This window comes from Periplaneta americana, chromosome 5 (assembly GCF_040183065.1).
Source record: "Periplaneta americana isolate PAMFEO1 chromosome 5, P.americana_PAMFEO1_priV1, whole genome shotgun sequence".
Classification (NCBI taxonomy): Eukaryota; Metazoa; Arthropoda; class Insecta; order Blattodea; family Blattidae; genus Periplaneta; species Periplaneta americana.
In genome coordinates this window covers 13549313-13575253 of record NC_091121.1, presented here as the reverse complement: position 1 = coordinate 13575253, position 25941 = coordinate 13549313, and the positions used below count along the sequence as shown (strand labels likewise).

The window sequence follows — 25941 nt, the reverse complement described above, 5'->3', positions numbered from 1 at the left end:
AGCGGACTAAATGATAAAAGCTTCTCAACCGAATAATAACACGCATTTCCCATATTTGTTCTGCGTTTAATTTCCTCCCGAGAGTCATTTATATTTGTTATTGTTGCTCCAAGATATTTGAATTTTTCCACCCCTTCGAAGGATAAATCTCCAATTTTTATATTTCCATTTCGTACAATATTCTGGTCACGAGACATAATCATATACTTTGTCTTTTCGGGATTTACTTCCAAACCGATCGCTTTACTTGCTTCAAGTAAAATTTCCGTGTTTTCCCTAATCGTTTGTGGATTTTCTCCTAACATATTCACGTCATCCGCATAGACAAGAAGCTGATGTATTATTAGGTATTATTATTAGTAATAATAATAATACCAGCAATAATAATAATTAGCGTAAGTAGCCTTATCTTTCGTATTACTGTATTTTAGTTAAAAGTGATCACTTGTAGGGTGCTGACTGTACTGGAACGTCGGACCCGTTTTTGCGAGCGACCTTCGCGATCGGTGTTAAAAGTCTAAATCATGTTCCATGTTTTAATAGTTCCAGGCTTACATTGTTTTACATCGGGCGATTAAAATGCCAAAAATTGCAACAGTTGGAATTTTAATGCGGTGCCATGTTCGGCCAGACGCTCACTGGAGGCAACATAATAAAACACAGCGTGGAATGCGGGTTGCATACGCGGACCAAACTCCCGAAATTTACTGCCTAATAACCCACGATTCGTCTCGCCCGAGCGCCGTTCCCATGGCAACAGGACCGCGCCCTCGCGATCTCCACAGGTGTTCGGCCACTTGTATGCGCGAATTTGTCACCCTTTGCGGCGGTATTGTGTCCCCAATGCAGACCAGAACCTTATGCAGAGTCGTAAGAAGGTTGTGAGCCGGCTGGTGGGAGAGTTTAAGCCATGCCTACAATTGTCTCTTTTGAAGAGGTGGAATATTTTATGTAATATACTTACTTACTGGCTTTTAAGGAACCCGGAGGTTCATTGCCGCCCTCACATAAGCCCGCCATTGGTCCCTATCCTGAGCAAGATTAATCCAGTCTCTACCATCATATCCCACCTCCCTCAAATCCATTTTAATATTATCTTCCCATCTACGTCTCGGCCTCCCCAAAGGTCTTTTTCCCTCCGGCCTCCCTACTAACACTCTATATGCATTTCTGGATTCGCCCATACGTGCTACATGTCCTGTCCATCTCAAACGTTTGGATTTTATGTTCCTAATTATGTCAGATGAAGTATACAATGCGTGCAGCTCTGCGTTGTGTAACTTTCTCCATTCTCCTGTAACTTCATCTCTCTTAGCCCCAAATATTTTCCTAAGAAACTTATTCTCAACCACCCTTAACCTATGTTCCTCTCTCAAAGTGAGAGTCCAAGTTTCACAACCATACAGAACAACCGGTAATATAACTGTTTTATAAATTCTAACTTTCAGATTTTTTGACAGCAGACTAGAAGACAAAAGCTTCTCAACCGAATAATAACAGACATTTCCCATATTTATTCTGCGTTTAATTTCCTCCTGAGTGTCATTTAGGCCTATATTTGTTACTGTTGCTCCAAGATATTTGAAATTTTCCACCTCTTGGAAGGATGAATCTCTAATTTTTATAGTTCCATTTCGTACAATATTCTGGTCACGAGACAATCATATACTTAAATGTAATATACAGTGAATCATATTCATATTTAACTTTTAATCCATTTTAATCAATCAATCAATCAATCAATCAATCAATCAAATCAATTTAGGACATTTCAAAACCTAAGAGGTTTTTAGCCTCATTCACGATATATCGCCATTCGTCTCTGTTCTCTGCATCTTCTTGTCGTCCTCCCACTGTACAAAGATTATCATATACTTGGTCCTGCCAACAGAGACGAGGTCTACCAAGAGGTTTCGTTACATCTTGGAGAATAGTCGAAAGCTTTTCTTAGAAGAGATCTTCATCGCGCCGCAGAACGTGTCCAAGCCAACGTAGTCTTCGACTTTTTATTAAGGCTATTATGTCCGGATCTTTATAAATATCCCTTAGTTCCCTGTTGTTCAAAATTCCCCATGTGTTATTTTCTTGAATGGGACCAAAAAATCTTCCTCAAGATTTTGTTCTCAAAAGTAAAAAGGGATTTTGTTGTTGTTGTTGTTGTTGTTGTTTTTTTTTTTTTTTTTTTTTAAATATCCAAGTTTCACAGCAATATGGGAGAGTTGGTAGGATTATTGTTTTATAGCATCTTAATTTTGATAATCTATAAAGGAGTTTGGAACTAAGCAATTTATGAAGGGAGTAGTAACACTTATTTTCCGTAACGAGTCTATGTTCAATTTCTTTCCCGAATAAGCCTGTTTCATTAATTATACTTCCTAAGTATTTAAATTCAGTAACTTTTTGAAACTCCCAATTATCTATTATATGTCACCCTCTATTATTTGAGGTACGTGATGTATTCATGTATTTAGTTTTATCAGAATTAATTTTTAACCCTGTTATTCTTGTTTAACCCATTTATTATACGAGGGGCATCCAGAAAGTAAGTTTCCCGATTTTTTCCCCTTGAAAGTAAACGTAATTAGCCGTGTCAATTGCGCATGCATAACAGATCTATGACGTATCAATCATATGCCAGCCGGACAGGTCCCGCCTGGTACCAGTAGCGTAGCAGCAGTGGTCCGAAATGGAAGCTCTTATTCCTTCTCCCGCCGCCTGCGAGTATCGATCGGTGATAAAGTTCTTTAATGCACAAATACACACACACATACACACACACACTCTCTCTCTCTCTCTCCCTCTCTCCCCCTTTCCCTCTCCCTCTCTCTCTCTCGTTTTGGCAACGACGAAGAGCTGAAGACGTCTGTCACACGCGGTTCTATTCCCAGGCGGCAGAGTTCTACGACAGAGGGATACAAAAGTTGATCCCACGATACGACAAGTGTCTTAATTCTGAATGTGCCTATGTTGAAAAGTAGCCGAAACATTGCTGTACCTGTTGCCAATAAAGGTTTTCCTGAAAGTGTGTGTTCTCTTTTTTTTTTTTTAAACAGGGAAACTTACTTTCTGGGTGCGCCTCGTACATAAATGACGTTAGATGAAAGGATCAAATTAGAATGAAACTATAGTACAGGCATTAGGATTACTTAAAATTCAACGTCTCTTCTGATTGAGGTTGTGACAAAAAGAATGGGCCGTCGACAATTTCTAAGTTCCAGTGATACATTATTGCGCATGCTCGTCTCGTCAAAGCCGTAGTTCACCAGGTAACACAAAATTAAACCATTTACATTTGCTGTATTTTGTTTAAGAGTCTAAAATATGTTATAAAATCGAATGGGGGGTTGATTCTAGATACATCAGGGCTTCTGAAGAATAAAATAATAATAATAAAATTAATAAATACAAAATCAACCGAAGCGGATATGAACAGGAAAACCACGTATTATGTCGAAACGAGATTATCAATCTCAGTAGCGTAAGTCGTTACGGCATTGGTCTATTTAACGAGTTAATAGTAGTAGCTCAAAGTTCGAATCTTCCACAATCTTCTTTTTAATTACAAATTTGGCATCACATAGGTCTCACAAAGCTATATTTATGTGGCGACATCTCTTACAAAAAATGCCCAAACTCTAGTAAATAATAAACCTCCCTCTCTCTTCCAACCAATACTCCTGTCTGTTAATAAAACGTTCTGTCTCGTCATTACGCTTGAAGATGGCAGAGAGACAACAACTCCGTCAACAAGTCATTGCTCTGGTTCGCGTAGGTTATTCTGCGTCGATGGCGGCTAGAGAGATTGGAGTCCCACTGTCAACTGCTAAGAGGTGGGTTAAATTTTTTATCAGTCTCTACAACACAGGGGATGTAGCACGTATGGACGAATCCAGAAATACTTATAGAGTGTTAATTGCGAGGCGAGAGGGGAAAAAGGCCTTTGGGGAGGCCAAGACGTAGATGAGAGGATATTATTAAAATTGGTTTTGAGGAGGTGGATATGATGACAGGGACTGGGTTAATCTTGATTAGGGTAGGGACCGCTGGCGGGCTTATGTGAGGGCGTAAATGAATCTTCGGGTTCTCTAAAAGCCATTTGTAAGTAAGGTAATAATAATAATAATAATAATAATAATAATAATAATAATAATAATAATAATTAGATTTCAAAAAGGCATATGACTCGGTTAAGAGAGTAGTTTTGTGTGATATTCTTATTGAATTTGGTATTCCCAAGAAACTAGTTCGATTAATTAAAATGTGTCTCAGTGAAACGTACAGCAGAGTTCATATCGGTCAGTTTCTGTCAGATGCGTTTCCAATTCTCTGTGGGCTAAAGCAAGGAGATGCACTATCACCTTTACTTTTTAACTTTGCTCTAGAGTATGCCATTAGGAAAGTCCAGGATAACAGAGAGGGTTTGGAATTGAACGGGTTACATCAGCTGCTTGTCTATGCGGATGACGTGAATATGTTAGGAGAAAATCCACAAACGATTAGGGAAAACACGGAAATTTTACTGGAAGCAAGTAAAGAGATAGGTTTGGAAGTAAATCCCAAAAAGACAAAGTATAAGATTATGTCTCGTGACGAGAATATTGTACCAAATGGAAATATAAAAATTGGAAATTTATCTTTTGAAGAGGTGGAGAAGTTCAGATATCTTGGAGCAACAGTAACAAATACAAATGATACTCGGGAGGAAATTAAACACAGAATAAATATGGGAAATGCCTGTTATTATTTGGTTGAGAAGCTTTTATCATCCAGTCTGCTGTCAAAAAATCTGAAAGTTAGAATTTATAAAACAGTTATATTACCGGTTGTTCTTTATGGTTGTGAAACTTGGACTCTCACTTTGAGAGAGGAACATAGGTTCAGGGTGTTTGAGAATAAGGTGCTTAGGAAAATATTTGGGGCTAAGAGGGATTAATTTACAGGAGAATGGAGAAAGTTACACAACACAGAACTGCACGCATTGTATTCTTCACCTGACCTAATTAGGAACATTAAATCCAGACGTTTGAGGTGGGCAGGGCATGTAGCACGTATAGGCGAATCCAGAAATGCATATAGAGTGTTAGTTGGGAGGCCGGAGGGAAAAAGACCTTTAGGAAGGCCGTGACGTAGATGGGAAGATAATATTAAAATGGATTTGAGGGAGGTGGGATATGATGGTAGAGACTGGATTAATCTTGCTCAGGATAGGGACCAATGGCCGGCTTATGTGAGGGCGGCAATGAACCTCCGGGTTCCTTAAAAGCCAGTAAGTAAGTATAATAATAATAATAATAATAATAATAATAATAATAATAATAATAATAATAATAACAATAACACATTACTAAAATACAAGCGCAATATTTCCGTAAGAAGGCCAGGAAAGCAAAATTAATTCAAAAGGCGATAAGACACTGTGGGTTGCGGCAAAATTAATTGTTCTCGCATGTTTATCAAAAACATCTTTTCTTGTATTTTAATATGAAATATGACCTGCCCACTGATTAATTTTGAAGGGCCGCGGTATTTTGACCGTGCAAAGGTAGCCTATTTTCAATCATATGTTATATTACAATGTTAAAATTTTTAATGTACTTGATTTTTTATTCCCTTTATGAATTAATTAACTCTTCTTATTTAATATACATTCATTTATGAATAATTGATCCAAATTTGTTGATTATAAGATTAAATTACCTTAGACATGACGTAGATAAAGCGTAAAGTATGATTCACGTAACACGGCTGATCAATGTAGTCTTAACTATACTAATGTCTACACTGTACTTGAAGCCAAGTATAGAAATTGGGCGCGGTGAACCACAGGCTTCATTTGTTTCAACATTTCCAAGACAACACTTCTGCAAGGCGTCCATCAACGCCACCTGGTTGTAGAAGAGACTGGAATGCAAACACTGGCCCTGTTCGTTTATTGTCGCGTACCGCAAAGACATTAGCCGTATGAAGAGCACTGGAAGGAAAAGAAACAGTTTCTTTCTTTCAAGATTCATACTTCTGACTGGTAATTATAACCCAGATCAAAGACCCTAGAGTAACAAGAAAGCCACTTTCTGCTGTTTACGATGCTAACTCGGGAGACAATCTGCACGTGGCGTTCCTAGCGGCTGGACCTGAATAATTAGCGGAAATCTAAATTATAACTTAAATTAATGATAACACAACTTAACTGAAGCAATCTGATTGGTATTTTAATGTAAGAATGGTTACACACTTGACCAGAAAAAAAAATGAATGTAAAGTAGTGGCAAAAACACCGGACCGACCCTTGTAGCTGATTTCAGAGCCTTGTTCACTCCAGAGCACGATAGACTGGTAACTAAGACTTTTCGTGGTTCGAATCCTGCCTAGGAAGGAAACTTTTTTTTATTCCTTATTCAAATTTATTCTCAATACTTTTCAATTGCAGCGATATTTTACTACTTAATTAACTTATTATTCCCAGAACATGAATTTTACCAGCAATCGAAAGGTATTGGGAATAAATCTGAATAAGGAACAAAAAGAAAAAAAAAGTTTCCTTCCCAGTCAGGATTCGAACCACGAAAGTCTTAGTTACCAGTCTATTTTATTTATTTATTTATTTATTTATTTATTTAACCTGGTAGAGATAAGGCCATCAGGCCTTCTCTTCCCCTCCACCAGGGGATTACAACTACAATATTAAGAATACAATTACAATTAATATTAAATTTACAAATACAATAAATATCAAAGTACTAAAAGATTAACTGATTAATAAAAGCTAGAAGTTTATTGTAAAAGTTAAGAAGAGAGAAGCATTTCTTTTATTGATTAAGTAAAAATTAAACCTACTCTATGCAGTAAGAAAATGCTTAATAAGTTTGCTATTGTGCTCTGGAGTGAACAAGGCTCTGAAATCAGCTACAAGGGTCGGTCCGGTTTTTTCTTTGCCACTACTGACATATTGAAGAAGCGAATAGAAGAACCACAATACGAGTGTATATATATATATATATATATATATATATATATAACAGTTTTTTATTGAGCATAGTTTATTGTGTTTTATTGGAATAATTATATTTCTCGGTACTTAATATACCTGACGTGTCAAGAATTCAAAGACTGAGAACACAAATTTAGAAAGGGAAAAATATAAACACAATAATATTGTTTTTCTTGTTCAGGAAATCATTCCAACATTAAGTTTTTAATTTAATAAAACGCTTATAATATTTCTTTGTATGTTTATGCAGTTAATATAAATGAAATATGATTTCATATACTTTTTCTCAATTAATGTATGTACATATACAATTATCTGCAAAAAGTGGATATGTCCAAATGTTTTTTTTTTTTCCAGGAAACCATATAAGATAGAATTTTTGCACGAAACCATATAAAATAGAACAGTGAAACTTTTTACCAAAGTTGGTAGATATATGAGATACCTATATAAAATATGTCAGATTATTATATGCGAGAAACGTGAGAGACAGTTCTTCTTTTCTTTTTTTCTGAAAAATTAATATGTTGGACTTGTTCGGTTTTCGCTATCAGCACTTCAATTTTAAATAATTCGAATATAAATAGTTTCATCTTTGACTAGGCTTATTGTAATTTTGTAGTATTACTTTCTAAATAAACTGAACTATATCAGCATGTCCCACTGTTCATTCATTCATTTATTTATTTTATTCCATAGATCTTACATGAGCAATGAAGCTTTAAGATGTGGAACAAGTCAAAATTTTACAATATTACAATTACAATTTTTAGAAATTTTTATAGTTTTACAATTTAGTAATTTCCTACAATTTTTACAATTTTGTGCAATTTTTTTACAATATTTTGTCGAGATGTAGTGAGATGAGGTGAGGTCCGAGGATTCGCCAAAATATTACCCGGCATTTGCCTTTTGGTTGGGGAAAACCCGGAAAAACCCAACCAGGTAATCAAATGAAAGGGGGGTGATCACCATATTTTTTACATCCCGAATAGCAGCAATATTTTCTCAGTCTCGATTCGTCCATTTGCTTAAGTTAGTCAAGACTAACGGATTAATAAAACCAATCGATTCATCCAGGTCTTGAGCGCCTGAAGATGTCACGTGTTACTAGGAGCTACCTCAAAACACGGTTGAAGACTTCCAATACAATCCTCCAAACCGAATCGCACCGAAAGCCAAAATTCTCATATTCTCACATGTGCAGTATGATTTACGACGCAGAGTTGGACAGCCCTGTGTCGCGCGGCCAGTCTGGCCAATAAAAAGTGATTTACTTTGTGTCGCGAATTTTCCAATTACGCTGCCGCTGCACGTCGGGGTGTCAGGTTCATAATGCGGGGTGCCCACCCTCCCCACCCTGCTGCTTCACACATGTTTATTAATTCCCTCAGCGGTTTGCAAAGCGTGGAACGGGCGTCGGTAGTGGCCCGAAGGTTCACAGGTTCCAACAAAAAACGATTCTGCTGAGCTAAAATTAAATGTTAATTGAATAAATTCAATATCCAAGACAAGTTAGACCTGCGATGTGGTCTAGGGGTAGTGAGAGAAATTCGTTTTCTTCAGACTGCGCTCGGCTTGGCTTCGAATACAGCTGAGGTTGATTATCTGAGTAGGTTTTTTCCAACTGTAAGATAAATGTCCGGTAACTCTTTGGCGAATCCTCGACTTAATGATTCCAAAATACTATCTCGCTACACAATTACATCGATTAGAATTAAATGCAAAACAGCTGTAGCGTTGTTAAACAAGGGATCAAATATAAGAGATTACAGCGACTTAATATACATTCTCCAACCCCTTGCAGAGTCTATTTTGTGATAAAGTGTTATTTAAATACTTTTAAATGTATATTAATTCTGTATATAAAGAACTTAGTGGATGAAATCAGTGTACATGTATATAGAATTTTAGTACATCAGATCTGTGTATATAGAACTTCAAGGGCTCGACATAGTGTACAGTGAACTTCAGTGTATACAGGGTGATTCACGAGGAAAGGTAAAAAATTTAGGATGTGAATTCTGAAGTCATTCTGAGTCAAAAAGTTCATATGAATATAGGTCCGTTTTCGACCGGTTACAGAGATATGGGTCTTTGGTTTCACAAAAACTTCTGGGATTCCATTACACTAACTCGCACTTAGAGGCAGATATCATCTGATATCTTCTTCTGGACCGAACTCTTCTCCCGTTCATCATTCCTTCCAGTGCGTCCTTCAGTAGGCAGTTTCTTCTCAGCCAGTGACCTAACCAATTCCTTTTCTTCGTCCTGATCAGTTTCAGAATTATTCTTTCTTTACCCACTGTTTCCAACACAGCTTCATTTCTTATTCTGTCTGTCCATTTCAGACGTTCTATTCTTCTCCATATCCACATTTCAAATGCTTCTATTCGCTTCTCTTCTTAAAAACAAGGTGTGTGCAAATTTTGAGCTCAATCGGACTGATAGTTTCTAAGATAATTTTATTATAATTATGAAAATTAGTAATATAATCAAAATGTTCCATACATATAACATTTAAATACAATAAGTTCATATATTTTTCTTATGGACCCAGATTCACGGGCAATATTTTAGTGTTGAGAAATTCATGATGTTTAGTTTAGTTTGAGCGTAATAAACTTTTGAAAATCAGACATTTATTTATTCATATTTTTTTACGTAGTTATTTTTCAGCTCCCAATTTTAATAATTTTTAATTTTTTAGTGTTGAGAAATTCATGATGTTTAGTTTAGTTTGAGCGTAATAAATTTTTGAAAATCAGACATTTATTTATTCATATTTTTTTACATAGTTATTTTTCAGCTCCCAATTTTAATAATTTTTAATTTTTTAGTGTTGAGAAATTCATGATGTTTAGTTTAGTTTGAGCGTAATAAATTTTTGAAAATCAGACATTTATTTATTCATATTTGTTTTTACATAGTTATTTTTCAGCTCCCAATTTTAAAAGTATTTAAAATGTCTCAAAGTTATTTCACAGATAACATATGCATGAACACGAACGAATATTTGCATTGATTTTGGAGATTGAACATAAAAAATGTAGTTTCGAGAAAAAGGTAAATTTGTGAATTTTTCTTTTATTTCAGCAGGTTATTTTACGACGCTTTATCAACAGCTTAGGTTATTTAACGTCTGAATGAGATGAAGGTGATAATGCCGGTGAAATGAGTCCGGGGTCCAACACCGAAAGTTACCCAGCATTTGCTCATATTGGGTTGAGGGAAAACCCCGGAAAAAATCTCAACCAGGTAACTTGTCCCAACCGGGAATCGAACCCGGGCCACCTGGTTTCGCGGATAGACGTGCTAACCGTTACTCTACAGGCGTGGACGTAAATTTGTGAAAAGGGATGGAATATTGACATATGGAGCAGGCTTATAGGTAGAAATTGCTCCGCAAGCTCAAGAAAGACGTAGAAACAAACAAAAACTGCTTACTACCATATCAACTTCCTAAGTTCCCAATTAATATTTTCGTACAAAAAACCGAAACATAATATTTTGGCTTTTTTTAAACTGAGTCCTAGTGTTCCTTAAGTTTTAACACATTTCGTGTTACCAAAAATCACATCCCTACTTATAGGTAATGATCTAACTTTTTAGCCACCCTGTAACGAGACACTTCTTGTGGCACAGCTTGTGTTCGCGAGGCGCACTGCACGTCGCTCATCGGCGCTGCAAGTAAACACTGCGCAGACACACATGTGGGATATTAAAATGATAGGCGCCTGGTGCACCCGTAAAAAAGGAACGAGGTCAGTTTACAGGACCCCCGTGGCAGCTGGGACCTCCCGGGAGCCCTCCCTGCACGCGACCCACAGGCTGCGGCACAAAAACCCTCGCTCGACTTTATTTACTGTTGGCAGGAGGTCCCCCAGCAGCCATGTGCCGCACCAGTTCCAGCCTCCTTATCAGCTTTCTTTGCAGTGTGGCTGGCCCGTAGAGCTTCTCAGAGTTTCCTTCGCCGTGCACTCTTTCAGTGTCAACCACTTTATTCTTTGCTCCCTTCCAATTCCATATTATTCTCCGGCTTCTTTATTTTGTATTAATTTTTACGATTTCTTCTCATTTCTTGGATGTTTCATTAATACTTCTTCTGTAATTTCTATTTTCATCATTTTTCAACACTTTATTTTCAATTCGTGTTACAAAAAATCTGAAAGTTAGAATTTATAAAACAGTTATACCTTATTTTATTTCATGGAGTGCAGTTTCATAGAAAGGACTTTGCCGACAGACCTTCTACTGCCCAATACTAATTGGTTGTCATAAATAAATGTCTTCCTCACTGTGACGGAAATCTTGTCTTATCCTGTCAGTAACCAATCACAACCTTCGTTCAGAAGAATTGACAGTCTCCCGTCAAATCCACGTGGAGGCAGAGTTGTCGTATCTTTTCCGAATTCCAAGAATCCCGTCAGTTTCACTGCATAATTTCGAGGGTCGTCAGGATTGTGGCAACTGTGCAATGTTGGGACGAGGGAACAGGATGGAATTGTCGGAGTTGTTTGTGTAGGAAGTCATAAATCTGTAAGTGGGTGTTCAAAGGAGCCACCGAACTGCACTCCTTGAAATAAGATAAGGTATACACTACCGGTTGTTCTGTATGGATATGAAACTTGGACTCTCACTTTGAGGGAGGAACAGAGATTAAGGGTGTTTGAGAATAAGGTTCTTATGAAAATATTTGGGGCTAAGAAGGATGAAGTTACAAGAGAATGGAGAAAGTTACACAACGCAGAGCTGCACGCATTGTATTCTTCACCTGACATAATTAGGAACATAAAATCCAGACGTTTGAGATAGGCAGGACATGTAGCACGTATGGGCGAATCCAGAAATGCATATAGAGTGTTAGTTGGGAGGCCGGAGGGAAAAATACCTTTGGGGAGGCAGAGACGTAGATGGGAAGATAATATTAAAATGGATTTGAGGGAGGTGGGATATGATGGTAGAAACTGGATTAATCTTGCTCAGGATAGGGACCAATGGCGGGCTTATGTGAGGGGGCAATGAACCTCCGGTTTCCTTAAAAGCCAGTAAGTAAGTAAGTAAGTAAGTAAGTAAGTAAGTAACTGTTTCCCTGTCATTTCACATATCAAAATATGAACGGAGAGAGAGAGAGAGAGAGAGAGTGAAAGAGAGTGAGAGAGAGAGAGACACACACGCAGTGTATAAGTGTGTGTATGTATATGTGTACATATATATAGAGCCTATATGCATATATATGTATACATATTATACATATATGCACCATATTGTAATCGACATATCTGTACCAATTTGTAATTTTCTCTGCATATTATTCTTTTAATAATAAATAGATATATGTGGGCGTTCTAGGTTTGGTATGAATATATCCGCTTCTATAGTTTTAGTGGATATTGGTGATACATGTGGCACTCCTTTCGTTTGTATATATTACTAGTTATTGCATGGGAAATAGTTTTGTTTAGTGATTGTTTCTGTAATATTTACTATTTCCTTCACATGTGGTTAGGGTATATTGTGTTCTTTCTTTTCGTTACAATATATTTGATGTATTTAATGTTTCTGTAATTTATATTTATAAGTAGGTGATCTCAAATCAGCCCAGTGTCGTTCCGTTCTATACGGGATAATTTTTATGTTTCATTTTTTCTTCTGCTCTAGTCATATTTATCAACAGTAATCTCACTAGAGGTTTTGATTTATCTAGAGAAAATCAAAACTCGAGTGGGATTTAATTGACTATTACACGATTAGAAGAAAGTATATAAAGATTAGAAGTAACGAAGTACTCCAATACAATAAAATATTAATTGACTTACGAAAATACAACTGTCTTCAAATGTGTTATTGTACCATCTCAACATTACAAATATTACGCTAGATGCATGCTGGATGGCAGTAGTGAGTTATGATTACTAGCAATGCCTTCTCGTCGAGAAGTTATCGATCTACATCACGATGGCAGTGTTACTAGTCAAGAAGGCTTTGTTGATTCAGTTTCATTTTTATTAAAACAGTTGCATTCCACTTCAATTATCCGAATCCCAGTAATCAACGTCACTTGACAGATGATTTTCAATAAATCTCAATATTAAACAATCTCTGATACGTGACTATCCATAATATCATATAGCAGAAGCTATAACATAACCTAACTAATATACACAAGTGTTAGAAAAGTTTTAATTAACGACGATGACATAAAAAATAAACATGAATAATTTTAAAAGGAATAATTATTGAATGTACAATTTTCAAATTTGAATGTGGTTGGTGGTTCAATTGATGTTAGATTGGACGTGTGAGTAATAGAAATGGAACTCGTTGATGTAGGCCTATATGGTGTATTCAACTTATTCAGGATTTCCGAATGGTGCTCTTCATTTATTTGTAAATAGGATTTCAGAAGATGCATAGGTATGACCAGTGATTTTTATTAATGCTTGTTCTTGAATGCCAATGCGAGTCATATTTGAAACTGCTGTGCATCGACTGGAGTGGTTTGTAATTTTATATATATATTTTTTTGACGTCCAGACCAGCGCAGTGTGAAATATTGGCAAACAAAGAAACAAATGCTAGGGACGCGATAAAATTAAACAAATGCTAGGGACGCGATAAAATTAAACAAATGCTAGGGACGCGATAAAAATTAAACAAATGCTAGGGTCGCGATAAAATTAAACAAATGCTAGGAACGCGATAAAATTAAACAAATGCTAGGGACGCGATAAAATTAAACAAATGCTAGGGACGCGATAAAATTAAACAAATGCTAGGGACGCGATAAAATTAAACAAATGTTAGGGACGCGATAAAATTAAACAAATGCTAGGGACGCGATAAAATTAAACAAATGCTAGGGACGCGATAAAGTTAAACAAATGTTAGGGACGCGATAAAATTGTGCGATAAGCAGCCATGATTGGTTGAAAGACGTCCTTTCGTACCGTTTTATTGGTCGAAAGTAGTGTGACGTAGTAAAAGTGTAATAGTCACCATAAACTATAAACGTATACCTAAAAACTAACAAAACATTTTTTTTATTTTAGTTGGTTATTTAACGACGCTGTATCAACTACTAGGTTATTGAGATTGGTGATAGCGAGATGATATTTGGCGAGATGAGGCCGAGGATTCGCCATAGATTACCTTGCATTCACATTACGGATGGGGAAAACCTCGGAAAAAACCCAACCGGGTAATCGAACCCGGGCCCGAACGAAGAAAACATTAATAAAACATTTATTATTATATTGTACGTAATTAAGATGCATTCTTATAAATTGCTTATAATAATAACAATAATAATAATAATAATAATAATAATAACAACAACAACAAAAGCATGTATGTAGTATTATGTTGTATATTGCTGTAGGCATTATTCCATATTTCCATTTATTATATCAAATTCACATCCATTCATATAGGCCTATGCGCCCACCCGTTCATACATACATACATACATACATACATACACTACATTATTTTATTTATTTAATCTGACAGGATTAAGGCCATAAGGCCTTCTCTTACATCTTACCAGAGGGCACATATAAATACAAAAAATAAATACAGACGCTGATGAAAATAATACAAATTAAATTAAAGCCCTAAAGAAGGCCAACAGGGTCAAAAGAACACTATAGAACTCTCATCGAACTAATACAAGGAAAAAAGAAAGAAAAACAGATATAGCAATGACGATAGTGATAACTAATAATAATAATAATAATAATAATAATAATAATAAATACATTACATATTAATTGTCAATTTTACAACAGCATAGTTACAATATTTCTTATATGTCATGGGTTACATTAATTCGTTCATGAAAACATAATGACTAATTATTTGATTCATTCATAATTCAAGTGAACCAAGTTCAGTACGAATTAGTATTCTTGAAGAGCTTTATCAATCCATACTTAATTCATGAATTCATACATAGGCCTAATATCAAACAATACAGCCATTCGCCCACCCATAAATCCACCCACAATCAATCTTTATTTTTTTCTTTTCTCTTATTTTATATTCAATTCATGCCGCCACGAGGCTAGAGCGCTGGACTTATAATCCTGTAGACTCGGGTTCGATCCCCGGTGTACTCCCGATTTAGAAATTGTATTGGGCAAGGCAGTGGTCCAGGTAACACAGGGGTTTCTCCTGGAGCTCCGGTTCCCCTGTGGCATTCCAACAAAGCTCCATCATTATATCACCTCATCGCGGGTGTAGCGTAGACCAGCCTCCTACGGCGCAACCTGGGCAACGACTCTGTCGGTAAATTGGCCTACACAACTGACTTCATGAGGATGAAAGACTTACTTACTTACTGGCTTTTAAGGAACCCAAAGGTTCATTACCGCCCTCACATAAGCCCCGTCATTGGTCCCTATCCTGAGCAAGATTAATCCATTCTGTATCATCATATCCCACTTCCCTTAAATCCATTTTAATATTATCTTCAAATCTACGTCTCGGCCTCCCTAAAGATCTTTTTCCCTCCGGCCTCCTAACTAACACTCTATATGAATTTCTGGATTCGCACATACGTGCTACATGCCATACCTATCTCAAACGTCTGGATTTAATGTTCCTAATTATGTCAGGTGAAGAATACAATGCGTGCAGTTCTCTGTTGTGTAACTTTCTCCATTCTCCTGTAACTTCATCCCTCTTAGCCCCAAATATTTTCCTAAGCACCTTATTCTCAAACACCCTTAATCTCTGTTCCTCTCTCAAAGTGAGAGTCCAAGTTTCACAACCATAAAGAACAACCGGTAATATAACTGTTTTATAAATTCTAGACTAAGAAGTCAAATACCCGACATCAGTAAAAAAACAACTCTTTTTACACGATTTCTATATTTATTCATTCAAAATTTTTGCTTCTTTGGTGACATGCTTCTTTTAATAAATGTCTCACTTACTTACTTACTAATGGCTTTTAAGGAACCCGGAGGTTCATTGCCGCCCTCAAATAAGCCCGCCATAGATCCCCATCCTGAGCAAGATTAATCCAGTCCCTACCATCATATCCCAGATGAATATCTCATTTTTAAAACATTTTACAAATATGTTTAAACCTGTCATTGTTTGTTTTTGTCTCCAATTTTAATCACTTCAGACTAGTTTGCTGCCTCACTTTTTGTACATAAATAGCGTTTATTTATATCTCTTTGGTTCTGTCCTTGCTCCCACATCCTTTCCCCGGAGTCGAACCCTGGCTCAGTCCTTGAGGCCGCGGTCTTGACCACTGTCCAGTCACACTAATGATGATTTATTTCACGTCGAGTCGTGACTGTCGTTTGTTTTACCGAATTACTTCCTTCTGCCACTGTCAAAGCTTTAATCTGTTTGCAGGTTGACGTCCAACTCCGCACTAATTTATGCTACATTACTGAAATGTCGAAGTCGGGTTATCATTGTCAATTACCTGCCCTGTCTATTTTGAAAGCAATTTATGTTTTGATTAATATCCTTTGAGTCAAGATAAAGGAATTTCATATAAACCCACATGCATGCTTCGTCATCCAATATGTTAGATTCACTACAAATTTGTAGCTTCAAATGTTTTAAAAAGGCGGGTTTATGAATTTCAGAGTAGACGGCATGCAAGCTCATTGAAAGCAAATATACTGAACTTTCAAGGGCTATGAATAATTGAAATTTGATTGAGTTTTGTTGGAAACTTCCTTTGAGGACATGAGCGAGACAAAGCACTCACAGAGTAGACATTCCTTTGGAGATTGATTTCAGACATAACTAGATCAATGTGCAACTTGATAATATGAGATGAATCGAAGAGTGTCATATAAGTTATTTCATGCATACTTTCTCATACCAGCACATTTTATGCTTGATGTAACAATTTAGTTCGCTATCTTTGTTAGCTTAGTTGGCAGAACACTGGATTAACATAACCGTAGAATGGAGTTCGAAACCCGGTGCTGTCGGGGTCGTATAGAGGATGAACCATAAGCAATGTCACTAATTTCAAGGGCTTATTCTTTGAGATACTTTAAATACTTACTTACTTACTTACTTACTTACTTACTGGCTTTTAAGGAATCCGGAGGTTCATTGCCGCCCTCACATAAGCCTGCCATTGGTCCCTATCCTGAGCAAGATTAATCCATTCTCTTTCATCATATCCCACCTCCCTCAAATCTATTTTAATATTATCCTCCCATCTACGTCTCGGCCTCCCTAAAAGTCTTTTTCCCTCCGGTCTCCTAACTAACACTCTATATGCATTTCTGGATTCGCCCATACGTGCTACATGCCCTCCCCATCTCAAACGTCTTGATTTAATGTTCCTGATTATGTCAGGTGAAGAATACAATGCGTGCAGTTCTGTGTTGTGTACCTTTCTCCATTCTCCTGTAACTTCAGCCCTCTTAGCCCCAAATATTTTCTAAGCACCTTATTCTCAAACACCCTTAATCTATGTTCCTCTCTCAAAGTGAGAATCCAAGTTTCACAACCTGAAAGAACAACCGGTAATATAAATGTTTTATAAATTCTAACTTTCAGATCTTTCGACATCAGACTGGATGATAAAAGCTTCTCAACCGAATAATAACAGGCATTTCCCATATTTATTCTGTGTTTAATTTCCTCCCGAGTATCATTTATATTTGTTACCGTTGCTCCAAGATATTTGAACTTCTCCACCTCTTCAAAAGATAAATCTCCAATTTTTATATTTCCATTCCGTACAATATTCTCGTCTCGAGAAGTAATCATATACTTTGTCTTTTCGCGATTTACTTTCAAACCTATCACTTTACTTGCTTCCAGTAAAATTCCCGTTTTTTCCCTAATCGTTTGAGGATTTTCTCCTAACATATTCACGTCATCAGCATAGACAAGCAGCTGATGTAACCCGTTCAATTCCAAACCCTCTTTAAATAAAAAAAAGTTTAATACAATTTCGTTCGCTTTTGCTTATTTTCGAGATAAAAATTGTTTTATATGAAACATTTGATAGCGTGTTTTGGAAAGTCCACTGATTTAATACCCAATATGCTCAATCAATTTAAGAAAAATTGTATTTTGATAATAAATAATTGAAATAATTTTAGTTTTGTCCTTTAAATGTGCAGAAATTTAATCCGAACAAACGTAACATTGTAAAATTCTTTTGTAGAACAAAAAGCTATATTTATTCGTATCAAATTTCTCCACATTTAAAGGACAAAACCAAAATTATTTCAATCATTTATTATCATAATTCACTGCTCTCTTAAACTGACTAAGCATATTGGGAATTAATTCAATGGCTTTCCAAAAACACGCTATGAAATGCAGAAGTGTTCTGAGAAGTGGTATGGACGCTGGCAGGAGTGTCACTGCCAAAGGGTCGTACTTTAAAGGCGGTGTTGTGTAAACGGTTACCCATGTCATCTGCAACAAAGGTATCTACGCATGTTCGCACTGAGTCTATACGCCTGTAGAGGAGGTCACATACAACACGGACAAGGCAGAGAAGTTACCTATAGAGCATGGCGTTGCCACCCGAAGTTCCGGTACTTTCTGACTCTACTAAAAAGGTAAAAAAAAAAGGTAAAGGTATCCCCGTAACATGCCATGAAGGCACTTGGGGGCATGGAGGTACAGCCTCATGCTTTCCATGACCTGCACTAGAATGAGGTGGTGTGGTCGGTACCACGCTGTGACCGCCTTTTACCCCCGGGAAAGACCTGGTACTCAATTTTATAGGAGGCTGAGTGAACCTCGGGGCTGTTCTGAAAGTTTGGCAACGAGAAAAAAAATCCTGTCACCACCTGGGATCGAGCCCCGGATCTTCCAGTCTGTAGCCAGCTGCTCTACCGAGCTACCCCGCCGCCAATTAAATAGTAATATTGACGATAATACTTTTTCTCATTAGTAGACGAATTTGTAGCTTTTTTTTTTTAGTTAAAGCGATCGATTTTCTGCCTTGACCGAAATTTCCAGCGAAAAACTTTTATGAGGCATGTCAAAGGAAAACTTAACGTTACTACAGAGAAAATTCTCAAAGAACAACTAAAAGATAGATTGAAAAGGAGGGGTAAATACTTTTATCAACTAACAATTTTATAATCAGCGTACAAAAGCTATTAGAACAGTTCTTAATGATAAGAGTGACAGATGTCAGATGTCTGACTCTACTAGTATATTAAAATTCAACTGCTACGATGTTTTACTTATACTGAGCATATAATATATGATGATGGAACTTTCTTCAATTTAAAATATATCAAGTAATTTTCTGGGGTACTCACCTTCGTTAAATCCCCCGTCCAACCGCTGAGTACGATCAGAGGATGTCTGAAACAAAAACATTAGTTACAACACGTTTTGATGGACGTCATTTACTTTATTTTTTCTCGCAAGAACTTACCCTAAGTTTCTTATAGTATAAGTTAAAACTCACGTTATTCACAGACACGGGTAAGGGTATGTATATGAATGTTATTTAAGAAACTTTTTTGTTTTTTTTTTAATTGAAAATTACGCAGAGTTTTCTGAATCCAGTGATATATAGTTTATTTATTTATTTGTGCGATTTAAATGGACATGTTCTAACACAATACAAGTCAGTTAAGACATTCAATTTTTACTTAAAATTAGAATTAAATTTCCCAATTTTTTTTTATTTTTACACACATTATTTCGTAACAACCATTGGAAACAAAATGCTTAAATTTTGCGCACTGATTTCACATTCATTTATGCAAAAATTAGACTACAATATTGTCTATATCTTTGCAAATAAAAAAAAAGGTCACAATACATGATGAAGATTTTAATATATTTATATAGGGCGCACAAAAAAAATAATTGTATTACAATTAACAACTCCAAGTCTGAAAGTAGTCCACTTTTTAGAAATAAGTGCTTATTACATATAGTAAAAAATTAAAGACATCAGATTATCCTTAACAATATTATGGTTACTAAATTATGTAATTGCAATTTTTATACTTTTATAGGCTATTTAAGTTCTAAGTCTTGTTATGATACATTGTAATTTTTGTCCACTTGTGAATCCATTTTCTTGTAAAAATTTTAGAAATTTAGATCCTGCGTTTTCTGATATTATAATTTTTCATTGTCAGAAAGATCTGTTGTGCAGTGCAGATGATAAATATTGTGCATTGTCGACTTTAAACACATTTTAAGAGCAGTATTCACCCGTTTGTGTAGAATTCTGATTTCATTCTGAAATGTTCGTTTAACGTTTCGTGCATTTGACAGTTCATATTTTTAATACAAGCTTCACATTATCGTTCTGGGTTCTTTGATACATCTAAGCGATCGCAAAGCTCAATTGGACAGAGTTATACAATAAGAATCCATCCGCCAAAAACCTGTTTCGAGATATTGGCCATTGAAATAAATCTGTTTTTTTTTTTTCAATAAAACATTTTATGCAAGAAGTATTATAACATTCATACTACTACAAAATATAACACAAATAATACCAAAACCGATTTTTAATAAGAGACCAGCAGTTGAATTAATATTTAAAAGCAAAATAAATAAATACATACATTTTACGCACTAAACGAATTTTTTATTATAAATAGCAGCAAAATTCAGATATCGCATTCTTGATTTTTCCGAGTTAAATTAGCCTGCCATCAACAGATTTGTGCAATTATCTCTCTCTCTCTCTCTCTCTCTCTTTCAAATTGTCGGTTGGTCTATTATTGCGTAATTTCGTCCAAATTCTACAATTTTTTTATCACAACGTAGTGATTTTAGCGAGATTAGTGAAAATTTCACACTGGGAAATATTTCTTTCCAGCCGCGACGATGTTGTCTCGAACGTTCTTTCAGGAACCAGATTCACATGCTTCTGTGAAAACTCAGCTGGTAATAATAATAGTAATACACAGAGGAGACGGAAATTCTGCTTGAAGCAAGTAAAGCGATAGGTTTGGAAGTAAATCGGGAAAAGACTAAGTATATGATTATGTCTCGTGACCAGAATATTGTACGAAATGGACCTATAAAAATTTGAGACTTATCTTTCGAAGAGGTGGAAAAATTCAAATATCTTGGAGCAACAGTAACAAATATAAAAGACAGTCGGGAGAAAATTAAACGCAGAACAAATATGGGAAATGCCTGCTATTATTCGGTTGAGAAGCTTTTGTCATCTAGTCTGCTGTCAATAAATTTGACAGAATTTATAAAACAATTATAATACTGGTTATTCTGTATGGTTGTGAAACTTGGACTCTCACTTTGAGAGAGGAACAGAGATAGAGGGTTTTTGAGAATAAGGTTCTTAGGAAAATATTTGAGGCTAAGAAGGATGAAGTTACAGGAGAACGGAGAAAGTTACACAACGCAGAACTACACGCATTGTATTCTTCACCTGACATAATTAGGAACATTAATTCTAGACGTTTGAAATGGGCAGGACATGTAGTACGTATAGGCGAATCCAGAAATGCATATAGATTGTTAGTTGGGAGGCCGGAGGGAATAAGACATTTAGGGAGGCCGAGACTTAGATGGGAGGATAATATTAAAATGGATTTGAGGGAGGTGGGATATGATGATAGAGACAGGATTAATCTTGCTCAGGATAGGGACCGCTGGCGGGCTTATGTGAGGGAGGCAATGAACCTCCGGGTTCCTTAAAAGCCATAAGTAAGTAGGTAAGTAATAATAATAATAATAATAATAATAATAATAATAATACACAACATTTAAAATAGCGACAAAATTCCGCGCACGCCACTGATTACGGTAATGCATTGAGATTCAGGTATTAGAGCAGCCGTGGCGAAAATGCGACTCACGAGCACATTGTGGCTCGCAGTGCATATCCCTTGCTTCCTACCTACAACCCCCACCCTCTCACTCACTGGAGTCAAACTCCGTTTCATTTGTGTTTGTCTCTGACCTGGGAGTGGCGTATCGTCGCAATGTCTCTCTCGAAACCATGTACCTCTATAAAAACGAAAGTTTCAAGTAGGATGGGAGGACGCATTTTTTTGCTGACAATATGATGAGAATATTAAATGTATGATTTGTTCACAAATATTACTAGGAAAACGGTTGTATAAAATAAAACGGCATTATAAGCTACTACATGTTACTGATGAAACATTAAAAGGTTAAGTGTTGTTGTTATTACTATTATTATTATTATTATTATTATTATTATTATTATTATTATTATCTCTGTACGTCGATCCTTTTCCAGCAGATGTACGAATACTGCGGTTAGATCTTCAATTTAAACTCACAGATTTACAATGTTATGTTAAATGAAAGCTAGACTTGACAAATGTTGAACTTTTCAAATCTTTGTCAAAAAAACAAAAATTTGAAGCTTCGTTCTTTCGCTTGCTCTGTTGAAGCCATGTTCGCTACAACCTACGTTTGTGAAAAATTATTTTCAACAATGAAACTAGTAAAAACCAAATTTAGATCACGACTGACAGACAAATATCTTCGTGATCAACTACGACTGGCAGTAAGTGACATAATTCCTGATTTTGAAACTCTGACGCAGAGACATTCTGAAGACAGTTAATTTTAGGTTGTGATAATGTGTCCTATGTTTTCTTGTGCATTTCTTTCTTCGTTACACGTACTAAACATTAGTTTGTAGCCTTGTACTGTATATATTTTTATTTAAGCGCTTGACGTAAGGAAAATGAAAAACTGTTAATGTCAGACAGTTGCTTCACTTCCCCTTCGGGTGTCCGCCTCCCTCCATAGGTGCTATGCACGTTGCAGCTTACACAGTGGCTCGGCGCACGATGGCATTTTCGCCACGGCTGTATTAGACTGTACATGCAGTTTTCTATACGTAGATTCCAACATCTGTTAATAATAATGTGAATCGCTGTCTATATTCTGAAACTGTCAGGGAGGCATTTGGTGGCTGACTGCACGCTTGACCTGGGCCGGTCAGGTCGTGATGCGTGCGTCTGCTCTTCGCCTGCTCTGTGGTTTCGGACAGTCGCTCAAGTGGAAGTTTCGTCGCTCACGTAAGTCGTGTCAGCAGGGGCCTCAGACCTCGACAAATGACCACATTCTAATCTTTTTTTTTTTTAATAAATTTTGGAAATACCCATACTTTCTCTTCATCCTGCTCTCCATACAATCTCAGCGTGCTCTCAAGTGTAACGGGCTACGAGTTGAAGGGCTTCAGTTCACATCAAGGGCGGCGGCAAGATATTTTCCTCTTCGTCAATATTTCCTTATTCCCCTTTCGTTTTCCTCCTGTATTCTAGTTTCTCTAAATCTTTTTTACAATTCATCTCCAGCTCTTTTTCTTGATATCATCACCCTTACTCTTATCACTTCTTACATTTCTTTTTCCTTCAATTTTACACTCCGGTCCTCATTTTTCTCAAACACTTTTTATCCACTTCCCAAGCTCCTCCTCTCGTCCATGTATTCTCCTCGTTTCACTATTAAATATTTTAATACAGTCCTTAAACTTAACTTACATTCTTCTTCCCCCTCTTTCCTTTTACCAAGCTCTCCTCCCATTCCTTTTTCTGTCCTCTTCCCTGTTCCTTACTTTCCATCTCCCTCATTTTCCCCTCCTAATCTTCCCTCTGCAATATCATCCTTCTTCCTCTTCCTTTTCCACATTGATCTCCTTCGACTTCTTTCTCTGCTCTCCATTCTTCATCTTCAAATTTTCCTCAATCATCTCTACATCCTTTTTTTCTCTTTCATTTTTTCCATTCACTTTACATAGTCCTGTTACACACTACAGTGAGATATAGCTGTCTCCACACATATTATATAGTTCTTAGTTCTCAGTGTAGTGTGCAATGTAACGATGAAGTACTAAATAAAGTGCGAAATTCTACTTCCACATCTACATCTTCATCTTCTAATTCCATGTCCATTGTAGGCTATCTGAAGAAAATTACACTCCTTCATTCAGATTCGATAACTGCGTTTTCAACAATTCTTCATTCAATTAATGTATTAATCAGGTTACTGTAATTATATTGTAAAATTTAAAATTAAATTATGATTTCAGTAGATAACGAAAATGTATTTATGTTATAATAATAAGAGAAAAGTGCAGTACATGTAATTAACATTGTTAAACCTGTATTTCGCTTTTCGCAATTGGCATTACTGAATAAGAACATCGAATTTCTTTATTGCAGTAATCGAAATTCATCTGTTTCAACTTCACAATGTCTGAATAGGTTAAGTATTCGAAAATATACAATTATTAACATTTTGTAATCGAATTTTAAGGATATTTTATTTACATTTTCATTTTATTCGCGACATAGTCCTAATAAATGTCACTCGAGGTCTGAGATTTCGCAGATAAATCTCAGACCTCTCGTGACATTACTACAGATAAATTTGCTAGTGGTAATGACAACGGGCAAACATCAATGTTCTAGGTGTGACGCAACGCTACGTGTGTTAGCCATCGCTTACACAGCGATCAGCGGCCTTCAACATTAAGGAATCATATTTCAGAAAAGTATTTATACTTGCGAGCATAAGTGACCTAAAGACCTTCTGCGTAACATAGGTCACTTACAATTCTGGACTCTTCAATTGTCATTTCAAACATAATAAAATCTCGGATATTTCTTCATCGTATTTTCTCTCGCTCTTTTCTTTTTAGGACCCTCATTTCGCGAAATCGGCGCTCCCTTGGATGTCTCAGTGCTGCCACACTGTAAATAATAAAAAGCCTTCTGTGTGATAAGCTGAACGGGGCAGTAAACCTCGTCTGGGACCGTAAAACTGTGATTTAGTCCCGGACGGCTTGTGTTATGTATTCTTTATAATTAAACGCCTCTCTGCGCCGCCATCTTGTAACAGACTCCTGGGAGAAAAGTTTATGGTGGGCTCTGATAAATAAAACAAAACACAACCGATCCACTAGACATTCTATTCGTGTTTTCCAGTCTACATAGCCTATTTTGCAAAAGTGCAATATTTCTAGCTCTTAGATGAGTGTTTTTAAGATGATGATGAATCCACTGATAACGATGTTTAGAATAAATCTATTGGTCATTAGTGGAAGCATATGTCACATATTCTACACAACTGATGAATTGTTTATGCTTGTGAATTGAATTATTCTAGTTATGTACAATTTTATATAGCCCAACTAAAATATGTCTTTATATTGACTCAATCTGTTGTTAGCATAACTGATGAATTGTATGTGCTGTAAATTGAATAGTATACTGTATAGGTCAACTGATGAGTTGTTTAAGCTTATAAATTGAATTAATCTACTTCATATGAATTGTGCTGTTTTGTATAGCTTAACGAAAATAAGTTTGTAAATTGAAGTAATTTGATTGTATATGTTTGTATAGTTTGGTGGATGAACTGTATATGCTGTAAATTGAATGGTAGTCTGTATAGCTGAACTGATGAATTGTTTATGATTATACATTGAATTAATCTACTTGATATTAATTGCATAAATTTGTATAGATTAATGAAAGTATGCTTGTAAATTGAATTAATATGCTTACTTTGTATTGTATATGTTTGTATAGTTTTGACCGATGAATTGTAGGCCTATATGCTTTAAATTGAATAGTAATCTGCATAGCTCTATTGATAAATTGTTTGGGTTTGTAATTTGAAGTAGTTTTCATGATGTGTATTATCAAGTTCTGTATATCACAACTGGCTGAATTGTTTATGCCTTAAATTTAATTAACTTACTTGTTTTGTATTATAGGCTACATACAGGTCAACTGATGAATGATCGTTTGCGTTTGTAAATTTAATAATCTGATTGGCTATGTAGCTCAGTCGGCAGACTCGCTGGGCTGCTGATCCGGAGCTGCGTTCGGGCTTGGGTTGGATCCCCCTTTGGTCTCAATGAATAGTTTCTTCCGACGTTTCTCCCAGCCGTGGGACTGAAGCCGGATGGTCTATGGTGAGTCCTCGGCATTACTTCATTTCCCCCTTTG

General features: G+C 36.2%; 1 long non-coding RNA gene across 1 annotated transcript in view; it reads right to left on the bottom strand.

Moving 5' to 3' along the window:
* LOC138700467 (uncharacterized) overlaps positions 1-25941 on the bottom strand; it is a 265915-nt gene that overhangs the window by 161241 nt on the left and 78733 nt on the right. Inside the window, exon 2 of the long non-coding RNA XR_011332351.1 lies at positions 19267-19312. This is a non-coding gene — a long non-coding RNA (uncharacterized lncRNA). The remainder of the gene's footprint in view (positions 1-19266; positions 19313-25941) is intronic.